This window comes from Arvicanthis niloticus, chromosome 3 (genome assembly GCF_011762505.2).
Source record: "Arvicanthis niloticus isolate mArvNil1 chromosome 3, mArvNil1.pat.X, whole genome shotgun sequence".
Classification (NCBI taxonomy): Eukaryota; Metazoa; Chordata; class Mammalia; order Rodentia; family Muridae; genus Arvicanthis; species Arvicanthis niloticus.
This window is the reverse complement of record NC_047660.1, coordinates 33,810,821-33,822,483: the sequence shown is the minus strand read 5'-3', so window position 1 is coordinate 33,822,483 and position 11,663 is coordinate 33,810,821. Positions and strand designations below refer to the sequence as shown.

Below are 11,663 nucleotides of genomic sequence, written 5' to 3'. Positions count from 1 at the left end.
TGAAAATGGAGTTATATAGTTATAGTTATAGGTTGTGAGCTGCCAGATGGGTTCTGAGAATCAAACTCAGATCATCTGCAAGAGCTACAAGAACTTTTGAGGGCTGAGTGTTGTGAATTTGATTTAATGGATTCCCAAATTACATAAGAGTTTGCACATCTGCTTGTAAGTCGCTGCAGGTTCTTGCCCCTAATTGGTTTTGATTTGGAAATAAAATTGCCAGCAGCCAATGCTTGGGCAGGAAGACAGAGGCGGGATTTTTAGAATTCCTGGGCACGAAACAGAGGAGAGGGAGAAGGAGAAGCCACCATAAGAAGGGCGTAGGGCTCTCTCCTCCAGCTGAGCAAGATGCCCAAAGGAAAGGCCAAGAGGAAGAAGGTGGCACCGGCCCTCGCTGCCGTCGTCAAGAAACAGGAGGCCCAAAAGGCAGTCAATCCTTTGTTCGAGAAAAGGGCCAAGAACTTTGGCATTGAGCAGGACATCCAGCCCAGAAGAGAGCTAACATGCGTCGTCAAATGGCCCCGCTACATCAGGCTGCAGTGGCAAAGCGCCATCCTCTATAAGCGGCTCAAAGTACCTCCTGCCATTAACCAGTTCACCCAGGCCCTGGACAGGCAAACAGCTACTCAGCTGCTTAAGCTTGCCCACAAGTACAGGTCAGAAACAAAGCAAGAGAAGAAGCAAAGGCTACTGGCCGTGTTGAGAGGAAAGCTGTTGACAAAGGGGACATCCCAACTAAGAGACCACCTGTCTTCCGAGCGGGAGTCAATGCAGTCACCACCTTGGTGGAGAACAAGAAGGCTCAGCTGGTGGTGATTGCCCCTGATGTAGACCCCATTGAGCTGGTGGTTTGGAAGACATGTAGCACTGTTGCCTTCAGACAGGTTAACTCGAAAGACAAGGGTGCTCTGGTTAAGCTGGTGGAAGCTATTAGGACCAATTAATAATGACAGATAACGACAGGATCCGCTGCCACTGGGGAGGCAACGTCCTGGGTCCTAAGTCTGTGGCTCGCACTGCCAAGCTGGAAAAGGCAAAGGCTAAAGAACTCGCCACTAAACTGGGTTAAATGTACAATAAGTTTTCTGTACATAAATATAGTTACAAAATTTAAAAAAGGGAGGGGGCATAGTCCAGACCAACCTGGGAATGTGAAGGAGGGTAAGTTGGCAGAAATGTAGCTGCAAAGGGAAGGCGGCCCCAAAGGTGCTGCCCAGCAGGACCCAGGGCAGCAAAGATAAAATATAGATTTATTAAGTGTTAACTCAGGAATATCAGAGTGGAGAGTATGCTAGCTGCAAGGAGGTTTGGAAGTGCCTCCTTGTATATTAAAAATAGTCTGGCATGTGTATGTCTTTCATTCATGAATCCAAAACACTTGGGCAGGTAAGTCGTGCATGCGCACACCCTCTCAGAGCTTAGAGTAGATTTAATTATTTACTGCAATGGCTGAACCATACCTCCAGACTTTAAATGAATGATATACACAACCACCAAGTTAGAGGGAAAAAAAATCCGAAAGCATAAATACAAAGAGAGCAAAAATAAAAAGTAACTGGTAACTCTATAATTGAAGAAAAACTTAAGTTAGAAAAATAAAAATGGACAAAAGCATAATTTAAATTGAGTCTAAAGGCTTTAAACAAAAAACAAAATAGTCAAATATCAGGCGATTCTGACCAATGAGGGGGGTGGAGAATTCATTAGGAAACATTGGCTGCATGTTTTGATAAATATCTTTAAATTAAGACAGAATTTCAGGAGAACTGAGTGTTTAGAGGAAAGACCCCATTCAATGGGGGCTGGGAATAAGACTCAGTCAGTAAAATGCTTGCTTACTGAGAGTGGAGAATAGAAAGGCAAGATGTTCCATGTGGCCTTTTGGAAAGATTTGAAAATTAAGAGAGATGTTACAATTCTGGATGGAAAGATGCTGTACGTGTAGTGACCCTATAATTCAAAGTAACTGTTCAGTACAATTCTAACCAAGAGTCAGCTTGATTTGGAATCTAGATTAAGGGGAGTCACCTTATCAGATAGTAAATAGGAGTCATAGTAATGTTAAACAAGAACCCAAACACCACCATGTGACAGGCAGTATCTCAAAATTACCTTCTTCTAATCCTGACGCAACACACAGAGGTAGGAAATAGCATCACTAAAATTTTTACAGAGGAAGGAGTTGAGCCTCAGAAGCATAAGAGAGTCAGTTAGACTTTCTCATTATCTTCTTAAAATGAAAAGGCTTTAACATATTCCATTTGAAATCAAGGCCAGCCTTCTACTACAAATATACTTCAAGTTCACATTGCTGGTTAAGTAAGGCACACTCAATAACTGGTGTTGACACAAGTAACGTATCATTTATAGGAGAATGTAACTGGATCCTTAATTCCTATCTGACAGTGAAGGAAGTTCCAGAGTGATAAAGTATACATAATATGTGCATATCAGAGAACAACAGACCAACAGTCATGTAATCAAATGAGAAGGGATGTACTTCTAAACATAACATTAACTAGCACAATATAATAAATTAACTAAAGTTATTTAACATTTAAGTTAACTTCTACCCAGTAATTAAACAAATGCCAAATACGTACACGCCAAAGCACACCAACTTTAAAATAATAATTACAACATAGGAAAAATTGTAACAATATCTTATGTTATACAGCCATTTAAGTAAATAAAGAAAAAGGCCATCATTTTGTAGACTTCAGTGCTTTTGAGAACCAGTTCCATTAAGATTAGGGACAATGGTGATGTCCTTGGAAGATAGTGAAGAGCTATTCAGAAATTCATGGGGTCCATGGATTGACAGGCCATTAAAATTATTCAGAGAAACCCCAGGGAATATGATTTCTTTTTCAATTAGTCGTCCAACAGTGTTTATCTAATCCCTTTCTGGACTAGTTTCTAGGGACACAGTGGTAATGGAGCATACACTCTAGCTGTAGCAAGCTGTGAATTAAGGCAAGTGAGACAGAGACAGAGCAGCCAAGGGGAACTCCGTTAAAAGTCAGACCTGAGTGGGCTAATACATAACCATTACTCATGATCACTCCGTGTCATATATTGTTATATTTTTGCTTACATTATTCTGAAGAGGCTACAAGTAAAAACAAGCACCAAAGAAAGTATCCTTCTGACCAGTCAATGTTTAATATGAATCTATTACAACAAAGTTCCAATCTAGGTACCAGCAGAATGCTGCACTGTTTAGTTAGAATTAACAGTAAAACATTTGCCTAAACAAAAAACACTGTATAGTATTTATCATTTGTGTATAAAAATGTTTATTCATCAAGCTAGTTTTCATCAGTCCTTTGAACTCTAATTTAGTTTACCTGAAGTTTACTTTACCCCAAATACATCTATTTATTTTACTTTCTCTTTTTTGCCTTTTATTGAAAATAGATTCTTTTCTCATACAGTATATCCTGAATATAGTTTCCCCTCCCTGTACTACAACCAATTATTGCCCCCTGCCTCCCCTCAGGATCCGCTCCCTGTTGGGCCTTGGATGAGGTAACTCCATTTAACCTGCCACCTTCAGTCACTTGGACACAGGTAGAGGGCGTGATTAACAAGTCTCTACCTCCAGAGATTTAAATATTAATGAATTATCAAAAGACCAGGGGTGTAGCTAATTAAGTTATTCCCTCCCCTTTTTCCTTCCCTATAAAATGAGACTCCCCTGGCCTTTGGCGGGGGAAGCGCGTACCACCTACATCCATTTACCATGCCATGAACAATAAAAGCTTTGGAAAACCGGACTCCATGTGTCCCATGGTCTCTCCGCCAGATTCCCAGCTTTTGGAACCCTGGAACCTTGCCGATAAAGCCGCTGGCCCACCCACCAACAGCTGCTTGAATGTGGGACCCTCCACTGGCGACGTGGGAAGCCTGCCCGGGACCCTGATGCCGGACAGCCCTGGAACCTGGACTCCCCCCCACCACCACCCCGTGAGATTTCTTCCCCACAGCTCCCTTTCTCTTTCTCATTAGAAAAAAATAGGCTGCCGGGCGGTGGTGGCGCACACCTTTAATCCCAGCACTTGGGAGGCAGAGGCAGGCGGATTTCTGAGTTCGAAGCCAGCCTGGTCTACAAAGTGAGTTCCAGGACAGCCAGGACTACACAGAGAAACCCTGTCTCAAAAACAAAACAAAACAAAACAAAACAAAAACAAAAACAAAACAACACAAAAAAAAACCCCAAACCAACCCCCCCCCCCAAAAAGAGAAAAGAATAGGCTTCTAAGAGATAACAACAAAATAAGACAAAATATTAAAAGGTAAAGCAAAAACTATCATATTGAAGTTGAACACAGCAGCTCAACAAGAGGAAGAGTCCCAAGAGCAGGGACAAGAATCATGGGCCATCTTGTTCTCACAGTCAGGAGTCCCATAAAAATACAAAGCTAATGGCTATAATTTATGCACAGAAGACTTCGTGCAGACCTATGTGGGCCCTGTGCTTTCTGCTTCAGTCTCACTGACTCCATATGTGCCTTGGTTTGTTGATTCATAAGGCCTTGTTCTGCTGGTGTTCTCCATAGCCCCTGGTTCTTATACACATAATGCCTCATCTTCTGAAAGTTCCCTGAGCTCTGAGGAGAGGGATCTAATGGAGACATTCCATTTAGACTCTCTCTCTCATATATATATATATATATATATATATATATATATATATATATGTGTGTGTGTGTGTGTGTGTGTGTGTGTGTGTGTGTGTACATATGTATATATATACATACACAGACATATATATATATATATATATATATATATATATATATACATACATACATATTCAGTAGTGTTTGGTTTTACTCTAGGTCTCTGGGCTATCTAGTCTCTGGATCTTGGCTCTCCAAAAGTATAGACTTTAGGTCAGGTCAGATATTGATTGGTTACTCTCACAAGTTCTGTGCCACCATTACCATAGCATATTTTGCAGGCAGGACGGATTGTAGATAGAAAGGTTTGTAGCTGTCTTGGTGTCCCTGTTTCTCTTTTGTTAGCCTAAAAAGTTCTTTTCTGCATCAAAGAGTATGTATGTATGTATGCATGTATGTATGTATGTATAGAAAAAATGCCAGTTCAGCTTTTTTATGTTTAATTAGTGGAGTGGCCATGGGGTCCTACTGTCAATTTTCAGAGAGCATCCTTTGTCTTAGCAACAGCCTAGGGTTTTTGGGGATTTCCATGGGACCCCCTTGGCCAACAACTCAATTGAATATAACCCAGTTCTGCTATGGAAGCTTTGATGACAAGAAATGGGCAGTTGCGATCTATCTTATTATTAAGAGAACTCATTAGGAGTACCTTCATATATTTTAGGGTGTCTCCGCTGTACTAGATTTCTGTATCATCCCTCAAATGCCCGGAAATTCCAGGTGTTTCTCTCTGGATTTTTTTTTTTTTTTTTTTTTTGCCTCTGCTCTATCTCCCTTTCCTCTCCCCACCTGATTCTGTCCCGACCCACCCCCAGTATACCTGTAAAATTTATTCTATTTTGCCCTTTGAATGAGATCCATGTGTTTCCCCACCTTCAAAACAAACAAACAAACAAAAACTTTTTCTCTATATCTAAACCTCTCTGGGTCTGTGGATTTCAAATTGGTTATCATTTGCTTAACAATTAATATCCACATGTAAGTGAATACATACCATATTTATCTTTCTGGGTCTAGGATACCTCACTCGGGATTACTTTTTTTCTGGTTACATCCACATACTTGCAAATTTCATGATGTCATTTTTTAAATAGCTTAGTAATACTTCATCCTGTAAACGTACCAAATTTTCTTAATCTATTCTTCTGTTGAGGCACATCTAGTTTGTTTAAAGTTTCTATCTATAATGAATAAAGCCACTATGAGCTCAGCTGAGCAAGCATCCATGTGGCAAGATGGAGTATCATTTGAGTATATGCCCAAAAGTGTAGAGCTGGATCTTCAGGTAGATTGATTTCCAACTTTCTGAGGAATCATCACATTTACTTCCATACTGGCTGTGCAAATTTGCACTTACACCAGTAATGGAAGAGTGTTTTCCTGGCTCCAAATTATCATCAGTTATGGGCTGTCACCTGTGTTTTTGATCTTAGCCATTCTGATACGAGTAAGACGATATATCAAAGTAGTTCTGATTTGCATTTATTTCTCTGGTGGCTACGGATGTTAAACATTTCTTTTAAGTGTTTTTCAGCTATTTGAGATTCCTCTACCGAGAATTCTCTGTTTAGACCTTTTCCCCATTTTTAATTGTATTGTTTGGTTTTTTTGTTTGCTATCTAGTTTCTTGTATTCTATACATATTTTAGATACTAACCCTCTATTGAATATGACATTGATAAAATTCTTTTCTCATTCTGTAGGCTGCTTTTTTTTTGTCTGATTGGCAGTGCCTTTTGTCTTTCAGAAATTTTCAGTTTTATGAAATCCCATCTATTAATTGTTGATCTTAGTTCCTGTGTTATTAGTGTTCTGTTCAGAAAGTTTTCTCCTGTGCTAATGCACTCAAAGGTGTTCTTTACTTTCTCACCTGTCAGGTTCAGTGTGTCTGGTATTATGTTGAGGCCTTTGATACACTTGGGCTTAAATTTTGTGCAAGGTATTAACTATGAATCTATTTGCACTCTTGTATACACTGATGTCCGGTTTTACTAACACCAGTTGTAAGAGATTCTGTCTTTTTTTTCCCCAGCACATATTTCTGTCTTTCAAGGTCCTACATGTAGGTGTGTGGATTTATGTCTAGGTCTTCAATTTGATTCCATTGATGGACATGTCAGTTTTTGTGCCAGTATTATGCAGTTTTTATTACTATATGCAGTACAACTTGAAATCAGGGATGGTGATCCGTTCAGAAGTTCTTTTTTGTTGTTCAGGATTGTCTTAGCTATCTCGGGTTTTTTCTTTGTTGTTTTTTCATATGATGTTGAGAATTGTCCTTTCAAGGTCTGTAAATAATTATTTCGATTTTAGTAGGGATTCCATTGTATTTGTAGATTGCTTTTGGTAGGGTGGCCATTTTTCTAAGTAGTCAGAGCACTGGGGGGAACCAACAAATCTGTGGTGTCATCAAAGCCACAAGAAGCATTTTAAAGATAACTAAAGTGTAAACTAGAAGACAATTCCATTAACTATTGCTGAGGTTGAGTTAGAGAAGAAACTTGACTAGGAACTTTGGCAAGCGGAAGTTACTGGAGATCTGGCAGTGGTAGTTTAAAGACTATAAAAGAAGCAGAAGGCAACTTTGTTCATAATTTTGTCAAGATTACCCACGGAGAAGGTTCCCAAGGGCTTATCTCTAGTGCCTGCTCATCTCTGAGAATCACGGTTACAGGACCTCCATTTCTAGAACCTGTGCTCACTGCTGGGCCTCATCACTAGGTCTAGAGAAATTAATTCTCTGAGTAGAATCTTAAACTACAAAACTTTGCCCAAACCTCAACATATAAAGTCAAAAGTTTGGGAAGTAACTACCTAGATCCACATTCAAAGCTCAATATAATCCCCATTCAAATGATACAGAAAGCATAAATGAAAACCAGAAAGTATTATGTCTTAACATTCTTGATCTCTTATAACACTCTCTTTGTAAAAATAGATTTTGTCCCATTATCTTTAATCTCGAGTCAAGTTAATTTGATTTACTGATCATATCATATGCTTATCTAATTATTATTTTCAAATGACATCCTTTAATATATAACAAACTGTGTTTAATGAGTGAAGAGAATTGTAAGTCGGTGATAATGAGGTGATTACTTTGAGTACAGAAAGTACGAGCTAAGTTTAACAGTGTCATATTGTGTTAGTATTCCTCTGAATTAACTCTGAGATATAGTTAAATGATTCCCATCTAATCATAACACATTTAACATATTTAAAATGAATTAAGACAGCTAACTTTTTCAATTTGTATTAGAAGTTAGGTAAATTTGTGTTAAAAGTTAAGAAAGTGAAATGCTTCTATCAGCCTATATGAAACTTAACATCTTATATATTTTTTACCTTAAAATAGTAATTCTGGTTTACCAATGGCCATTCTGTTGAGTAACATTTCCTTTTCCCACTTTTAGTGTCTAAGAAATAAATACACGTATCCAGCTAGCTACTAGGAAATTGCTTTAAGCGGAACAGAGTGCTTTGCACTTGTATCATGTTCACAAAACTCATGCTAAGGAAGATTAAAACTAAGATTATTGAGTAGATGCTCGCAAATGTTTCATAATCCCTCTATTGGGCTCAAGAACCTAATGACAGCTGGTAAGAGGAGGAAGGGAAGACCAAAAGAGTTATGAGAATGTGCAATATTGTTTTAGCTTATGAAACCCTGTGATGGAGAAGTTCTGATTGCACATACAGGTATTGTATTGATGGGTGTATGGATGTTACAGAAGCAAAGAGAGGGCTGATCCTTTTCACAGTGTGGTCCTGAATAGGGAAGCATCACCTGTGTTGTAGATGATAGAGTTGTTGTTGAAGGATGAAACAAACAATCAGGTAAACACTACAACCCTTCCAGACGGGCGCAGGTGGACATGCAAGCAGAAGTGTAAGTATGATGTAGGAAGAGCTACAGAGGCCGGAACAGATGTAAAGACAGGCAGAAATGCAGTGCCAGCAAACAGACACATGTAGGTGCAGATTCCTTCTTCCTCTCGGCTCTCTCCTCTGTGCAAGCCATTTCATCTTCACTCCTGTCCAGGCTCTTTCTGTACAGGTACTCTTCTCCTTGATGACCTTATAGCAGACCCAGTCCTTTCGTTCTTACAATCTTTCTTTCCCCTCTCTAAAAAAAATCCACTTCCTTTTTCTTTTCTTCAATATTCTTTGAGCCTTAGATGTAAGGGTTGCAAAACAACACATTTTTTCAGTCATGGGGAACAGAATGATTGTCACTGAGCTAAGATGAATTTATGTCCCGTACTGGCTGGTTTTGAGTATCAACTTGACACAAGCTGGAGTTGTCACAGAGAAAAGAGCCTCCCTTGAGGAAATACCTCCATGAGATCCAGCTGTAAGACATTTTCTCAATCAGTGATCAAGGAGGGGGGACCCAGCCCATTGTGGGTGGTCTCATCCCTGGGTTGGTACTCCTGGCTTCTATAAGAAAGCAAGTTGAGCAAGCTAGGGGAAGCAAGCCAGTAAGCAACATTCCTTCATGGCTTCTATATCAGCTCCTTCTTTCTGACCTGCTTGAGTTCCAGTCCTGAATTCCTTTGGTGATGAACAATGTGGAAGTGTAAGCTGAATAAACTCTTTCCTCTGCAACTTGCTTCTCGGTCATGATGTTTTGTGCAGGAATAGAAACCCTGACTAAGATATGTCCTACTAGAGACTCAGAGGAGAATTTGCTCTTCTATTCTTCTAGCTTCCATGGGCTGTCCATGTTCCTTGGCTTATGGAAGATCGCTCTCACCTCAACTGTAGACTTATGAATCTCTGTCTCTGTCTTCCTTTTATAAGAACCTTTGGGTTGATATTGGGTCTGCGTGGAAAATCTGGGAGATATTTTCACCAAAAATCCTTAGTTCAGTCACATCTACACAGTCCTTTGGTTATGGAAGATGAAATAGGCTCTGGGGATTAGGACAGGACATTTTGAAAAGCCCCTCATTTACTACATCACCACAGTCTCTGTTATTGCATCATATGGTCAAGGAAAAATACAAAACCAAAGGAAACTTTTTCTTCCTCTTTATATTTAATATATTTTCATACAGTACTTTTTGATCACGTTCTCCCTTCCCATGACTCCTCTCAGATCCTCCCCACCTCCCCACCCATTCAGTTTTCCCTCTCTTAACAAATACAACACCCACAAAACAAAAATCAAACCAAGCAAGAGAAACAAACAAACAAAAACCAAAAGAAAACAAAAAGCTCACAAAGCAAACAAACAACCACAACACATGGGCTTCATTTTGTATTGGGCAATTACTCCTGAGCACGTGGCTAGAAACCATCCAGTCTGTGGTGGTTTGAATGAGAATGTCCCTGCCCCATCATATATTTGCATGCTCGAGTTCCCCAGTTGCAAGGATTAAGAGGTGTGTCTTTGTTGGAGTAGGTGTGTCCTTGTTGGAGGAAGTGTGTCACTGGGAGTGGCCTTTGAGGTTTCAAAACCCACACCAGGCCCAGTGTCTCTGGCTCCGTACTTGCTGCCTGTGAATCAGTGTATAAAGCTCTCAGCTACATCTCCAGCTTCATGTGTGCATGGCCCCATGCTCTCTGCCCTGATGATAACAGACTTACTTCTGAAACTATAAGCAAGCCCACAGTTAAATGCTTTCTTTTATAAACATTGTCTTGGTCATTGTATTTCTTTATAGCCATAGCTCAATGACTACGACACAGTCCCAGGAGATATGACGCCCTTGTTAGGCCTTCATAGGCACAAGGCATGTGAGTTCATAGACAAACATGCAGGCAAAACACCTATGCACATTTTAAAAAGAAGGGAAAAAAGAAAAAAATCTATTAATTTCTTCCAGAATAGTCTTGTTTATCAAAATAAAACATGTTTGTTTAAGCTATATAATCTCTATATTGACATGTATATATATAAGTACTTAATATGCTTCAATTTTATTTTCATTTGTCCCCTAAAAAGAAAATTAAAGAGCAATTGTTAGCAAAGTGTGGGCCTTCAAGATAATGTCTCTGCTCAGAATCTGACTTTCCTAAATTAAATGGTTTGACTTTGAGAAGTCAGTTGACTTTTTGGTGGCTTCCCTTGTATGTAGAATGAACATAATAATAGGGCCTACTTCTGAGAATTATGTGAATTAAGTTAAGTACTCCATAACAATGTGGTTTGGGGTTCGCCAGGTGGCTTAGCAGGAAAAGGAGCTTGCTGCTAAGCTTGATGACCTGAGTTCAGTCTCTGTAACCCACCTGGAAGAAGGTGAGAAAAGACTCCTAGAGACTCGTCAAGTTGTCCTCTGACCTCTCCCTTGCTCTTCCTACACCCTTCATGCACTCTAAATGTATTGTTTTAAATGTGATATTTGCCAGGTATTTAATAATTATGTTTATGAAGAACTCTCATTGTATAAAAATAATCCTTTTGTGCTTTGCTTTATTAAATTGTGTTACTGGTGGCTGGTGATTACGTGTGTGTGTGTGTGTGTGTGTGTGTGTGTGTGTGTGTGTGTGTGTGTATTTTTGCTGATGATTATGTTCTACCTGTGATCATGATGCTCTGCTCAAAACACACCCAAAATGACAGAGGGAAGTGACTGTATATTGAAGTAAATGTTTCTTCTGTGTTTTCTACTTCCTACCACTCCAAAAGCTTTTCTATCTTACTTTGGATAGGATTTTCTTCCCTTACCCTTTACTTAGAGCAGATCACACAGAGGCATCTTCCACTCCTCTGTTTCACCCTGAAATTTGCGTGCTTACTTTTTCTATATTTTAAACTTAACTTGTGTATTATTAGAGTGTGTGTACATGATGTATATGTGTGGTAGCTTGAATAAGAATGTCCCTCCATAGGCTCATATATTTGAATACTTAATTATCAGGGAGCAGAGCTCTTGGAAAAGGATTAGGAGATGTAGTATTGATGAAAGAAATGTGTAGCTTGGTGTAGGCTTTGAGGCTTCAAAAGGCCATGCCAAGGCCAGTTTCTCTCTC

The 11,663-nt window shown here is 39.5% G+C and overlaps 1 pseudogene; it reads left to right on the top strand.

Moving 5' to 3' along the window:
* Nucleotides 1-348: 348 nt before the first annotated feature.
* Nucleotides 349-944, top strand: LOC117706074 (large ribosomal subunit protein eL8 pseudogene; annotated as a pseudogene).
* The last annotated feature ends 10,719 nt before the right edge of the window (nucleotides 945-11,663 follow it).